A 6000-nucleotide genomic window follows, 5' to 3' on the forward strand; every position below is an offset into this window, starting at 1 on the left:
TGGTATTCTTTCCTTCTGACTGAGGCAATCCTTCATTGAAATCCATGGTGACATGGCTCCACGAATGTTGAGGTGTAGGCAGGGGCTGTAGCAGGCCTGGATAAGCTACATGTTCATCCTTACACTTCCTGCATGTGTCACATTCCAGAACCTTCTCCCTGATAGCTTTGTACATTCCTGGCCAATAGAACAATAGCTTGGCTCTCTGGTAGCTAGCTTGAACTCCTGAGTGTCCCCCTATTTGAGAGTCTTGTAGAGCAGTGATGATCTTTTCCTTGATGTCTCCCTGCCCTCCTACTACCAGCCTTTTCTTGTACCTGAGTATATCATCTTGGTAAGAGTAATCTGGCACTTGTGTGGGGGTCAGTAGTACCTGTGATATGGTTTCCTTGATCCTGTTGTCTCCCTTATAGCTCTCCTGTACTTCTCTGATCCAGGTAGGTACTGCACATGATACGGCTGAGCGTTCTCCTTCCTCTTCTCTGCCTTGTCTAGAAAGTGCATCAGCAGCCACATTATCTTTCCCTTTCTTGTAGTGAATTTCATAGCTCAGTCCTAGCAACTTGGTCAGCCACTTCTGTTGGAGGGGGGTAGTAATCCTTTGCTCCAGCAAATACTTCAAGCTCTGGTGGTCAGTGTGTATGATGAAGTGGTGGCCCTCCAAATAATGCCTCCACTTGGTCACAACAGTCACTAATGCTAGTAACTCCTTCTCATAGATGGATAGTCCCATATTCTTTTGTCCCAGGGGCTGGCTGAGGTAGGAAATAGGCTTCTTGTTCTACATCAGCACTGCTCCTATGCCATTGTAGCATGCATCTGTTTCAATGAGGAAGGGTTGAGTGAAATCAGGAATAGCTAGGACAGGGGTGCTGCACAAGGCCTCCTTCAATTCCTGGAAAGCTTTCTCTGAGTCTTCACCCCAGTGAAAGTTGTCCTTCTTCAGTAAATTGGTCAAGGGTCTTGCTATGGCTCCATATCCCTTGACAAATCTCCTGTAGTAGCCTGTCAGCCCCAGAAATCCTCTCAACTGCTTAATATTTGTTGGTTTTGGCCAGTTCTGCATGCACTCAATCTTTCCTGGGTCAGCCTGAACTCCTTCTGCTGATATTATGTGTCCCAAATATTCCAGCTGCAGTTGTGCAAAAGAGCATTTACTCATTTTGGCATATAGCTGGTGTTGCCTCAGAATGCCCAAGACCTCAGTCACTTGCTCCACATGTGCCTCCATGGTTGGGCTGTAAATCAGAATATCATCAAAGAACACCAGTACATGTTTTCTCATTTGCTCCTGGAAGATTTGGTTCATCAATCTTTGGAAGGTTGCAGGGGCATTGGTCAAGCCAAATGGCATGACTTTGAACTCATAGAGTCCTTGGTGTGTCCTGAAGGCTGTCTTTGGGATGTCCTCCACCTTGACCCTGATTTGGAAGTAACCTGCCCTTAAGTCAAGCTTAGTGAAGTACCTGGCTCCATGCAGCTCATCGATCAGCTCTTCAATCAAGGGCATAGGGAACTTGTTCTTAATTGTCAGCTCATTCAGTTGCCTGTAGTCCACACAAAATCGCCATGATCCATCCTTCTTCTTGACTAGCAACACTGGAGAGGCAAAGGGGCTGCTACTAGGCTGTATGATGCCTATTTCCAGCATTTCCTTCACTAATTTTTCAATTTCTGTTTTCTGTACGTAGGGGCATCTGCATGGCCTTACTTGAAAGGGCCTGGCTCCTTCCTTCAGAGAAATCTGGTGATCATGGCTTCTGGTAGGTGGCATCCCCTTAGGCTCTTCAAAAACATCCTTGTACTGATCCAGAACTTGCCTGATTTCAGTAGGGGTTTGTCCTGGATCAGCTGCCTCTACCACTGCTGCCAATTGTGCGACTACCCCATAAGATTGCTTCCTCAGCCACCTCTTCAGCTTGTTCCCCTTGAGTCCTCTTAGCCTGATACTGTTATCCTCCCCTCTTAGTACTACCTCATGTTTTCCTTGGTGGATCCTCATACTGAGGTCCTTGAAATTGAACTCTATGGGGCTATGCTTTGCTAACCAGTCCACTCCTAGAATCATGTCACAGCCTCCCAACTTAAGAGTGTTGAAGGTATGCTGGAATTGGTGTCCCTGCATTTCCCATTGCAGGGGTTTGTCCAGTCCCATCGAATCCACCTTTTCACCATTAGCTACATTGACCAACAAGCTAGGCCCCTGAGTACCAAGCCTCAGTTCTGTTGCCAGTTGTTCATCAATAAAGCAGTGGGTGCTGCCACTGTCTATTAAGGCAGTGACCTGTCTCCCTTTGGTCAAGCCTTTAAGTTTTATGGTCTTGTGCCCTGCACCTCCAGCCAAGGCATGCACAGACACCTCTATATGTTCATCAGACAGCTCTCCATTAATACAGTCACAGTACACCTCATCCCCCTGTTCTTCACTCCCTCCTGTACCCCCCTCCTCCTCAGCCAATAGGTAGTGAACATGGGACTGTTTGCATACATGTCCCATGGTATAAGGTTCAGCACATTTATAGCACAATCCCTTCTCCCTTCTCAGGTTAAACTCTTCAGGAGAAATCCTTTTGAATTGGTTTTGGTTGAAGGAATTTTGGTTATAGGTTCTAGGAGTGTGTTTGGGGTTATCCTGGTTCCATTTGGGATGAGTAAGGGTCTTTAATGGCCCCTTCTGGCTGTGGAAACTAGCAGGAGCAGGTTTGTGTATCTTTTGTATGGCTTTAAGGTTCCTTTCTTGCAGTTTAGCTATTTCAATGGCATCAGCAAGGGATTCAGGCTTAGATATCTTAACCATATTAACAATTTCCTCTTTCAGTCCACTCATAAAACATGCTTTATAGTAGGAATCCGACAGATGTGGTAGGGATGGCATTACCAGGGCTTTAAGCATCTCGAATTTCTCCAGGTAATCAGCTACTGATCCAGCTTGTGTCAGCTTGTTAAACTCCTCGATGGCCTCTTCAGGTTTCCCTTCTCCAAACCTGGTGCACAGAGCAGTAGACAGCTCCTCCCAGGGTATAATCTCCCTCCCATGGAAGACTCCATGGAACCAGATATCTGCCCTATCCCTGAAGTAGAGCTCAGCCACGTCAGATTTCGTATCATCTTCTACTCCATGTATCTTGAAGTATTTGTTGGCCTTCCTGATCCACTCTCTAGGATTGTCCCCAGTGAAAACTGGTAGATCCATCTTAGGTAACTTGTGGTCATTCCTGAATTCTCTCCTTCCAGACAATTCTCTCCGTGGATCCAGTTTAGATCCTTCTGGTTGAGTTACCTCCTTAGAACTGCTGCTTCCTTCCTGATCCTTGCCTCGATCATTCACCTTAGACATTAGTTGAGCCATCATGTTCATCATTCCTTCATATTTCTGATCAATCCCCTTCAATAGTTTTTTAGTAGCATCTTGCCTGAATTCCATTGTTCTGATAGCCTGCTCCATTCCCTCATTTTTGTTAGTGAAGGTTCTGACCACACTGCCTAGCTCCACTATCTCCCTCCTCAGAGTCTCATCCTGATTTTTTGTCATCCCTATGGCTCGTTACCTCAGCTCTAATACCACTGTTGTGGTACAGAACCTAATAATGAAACTGGGAATGGAATTGAAATCAGAACTAGAACTAATTCTCAAATGAAACAGGATTAAAACGAACAATACCAATTCTTATTGATGAATTTCAAATTCGGTTACAGAGTTGGATTTGGCGGGAAAGAGGAGAAGGGGAAAAGAGTGCAGGAAATGAGAGGGAAGAACAGAGGGAATATGTCCTCTCTGATTGCAGAAATCAATCTTGACAAATAAGCTACCTATCTATTACACGATTCAATCATTTATAGAAATTATTCTAACTAACTTATTTCCATAGCTAATAAGCGAATGACACGTGTGGTAGGAATCTTAGTTTGTTTGGAATCCAGTTCCCGTACAGAAAGCATGAACCCAGAATGGGCGTGTTTCTTTAGTCGCGCCTTTGCCGCTTCTCTCGCGCCTTCTCCTTTGCTGACTTCGCGCCTTCATCCTTTTGCTTCCAACCACTTGTCATTTTTTGTTGGTTCGCGTCTTTCCTTGCCTGTCCTTGCTATTTCCACGCCTTCCCCTTTGTACTCCCCACGTCTTCTCATCCCCAGCTACCTACTTCATTACACATGTCTCTATAAAACATCCATGTCCTTTTAAATTCATTGCCGGTCCTTTTGTATATATCTTCCTGGTTCCATAGTCGTAGCATTTAGAGGATTTCTGTTTGGCTTTTGAATAAACTGTTTCTTGAAAAGACTGATCAAATTGAAGACAAATCATGGAAACTTCAAAACTAGAGAACGAGTTTTGTTTGGATATAATTTACTAATGAATGCACAATACTGCCCGATCTATGTTATATTTTCGGGAGAATGCATGGACAGTATACGAAACAAGAGAAGACATGCGAATATATTCTGAAAATTTTCGTCCTCAATGCCAGTGGCACAGTTACGTACATTGTCATGAGGGTGGGCAATTGCACCCGTAAACTTTTGAAAATTAAAACTTATGCATGGAGTTTTTTAGAAATTGAATAGAGGGGAGTATAAATGATGTTGAATCAAATATTTCATATAGGAAAAAACAGCAACTAGAACAAGAGGGAATTTCGATATAGACCGACTTGTTTCTCTTTCAGTTGATGAAATTTTGATAAGAGATTAACAAATTAACAAATCAGTAGAAAGAAATGGCATTAGGGTTTGAATATTTTTAACTAAACCGTGTAATTAAAAAAAGGAAAGGAAAAGGTAAGCCGAGTCTACAAAGCCACAAGGTCAGTTTTGGAGGGAGGGTTTGGAGAGAGGATCCAAAGCACTTGGAAATGTTATAGCAAGAATGAAATTGCTGATATTACACTAATTGAAGGATTTGTGGGGAATTAGCCTTATTTTCATAAGGAGATTAGTAAATCTAAGACAACTAACAAATGAAATAAAAGAAACTGCAATAAGATACACTTTCGTATAAGAAAGATGTTTGATTGAATGATTTGTTGAGGATATAATCATATTAAGGACGTTAGTAAGTCTATGACAGGTAAGCATTGAAATAAAAGAAATTGCAATTAGATGACCTTCGTACAAGAAGCATCTCTGAGGTTAGATAGTATTATTCACTAAGTTTGTTTGGATAAGAATTTATTTGATCCAGTTACTGTAGCACTTTTTGTGATGTGATGTATGTGAGATAAAAAGATGATTGGAAATTGTGTGTATGATGCTAGCAAAACAAAATCTGAAATTTTTATTCCAAATTCTTGTTGTCCAAACAAACTCAGTATAGATTTTTAAGATGACTTTTTGTAGCTGATTTTCAGAAAATTCCATATTTCCAGTTCATTACGCATATTTTTTTCTCCAATTATGGGTTGAAACTTTTAGTCTACTTTTTCTCCAACGTCTACCTTTTGTTTCACTTTTTCTCTTTTCTAATATCAGTTTCTTCTTTGGGAAAATGTTATTTGTACTCCCATTTTTGTTAATCACGCTTCCAGTATTATTTTAATCATATAATTTTCATTTATTAGATTATATGATAACAAAAATAATGGAAGTGCAAATAATAAAAAATGGAGTGCAAATAACATTTCCCTCTTCTAATTATTTGCTATCTGTTTTTCCTTCTTTCAGAACCCAGAAAGAGAAAAGGAAGAGTAAATCATTAAATGCTGTCTCCATCGACTGGACTGAACCTTGCTTCTAATCTCTAAATCAGACAGCGTTAAGCCTGCAGAATCAATTACTAAGGGCCCACTAATAGGTCCAACTTATTTTCACTGCTTAAAGGCATATTAAATACATGGGCTGGCCTAGTGGTCCAATTATCGAAAGCAACAAAACAATTGTTAATTGAGGCCTGAAGGCCCATTAAGGCTGCCTTAATCGAATTTTCACCTTTGTAATCTGAAGCATTAAATTACGCTCCGTGGTTAAAGAGCTACTTCAAATTAGCAAAGAGGAAATTATTGGACG

This window comes from Coffea eugenioides, chromosome 10, assembly GCF_003713205.1.
Source record: "Coffea eugenioides isolate CCC68of chromosome 10, Ceug_1.0, whole genome shotgun sequence".
NCBI lineage: Eukaryota > Viridiplantae > Streptophyta > Magnoliopsida > Gentianales > Rubiaceae > Coffea > Coffea eugenioides.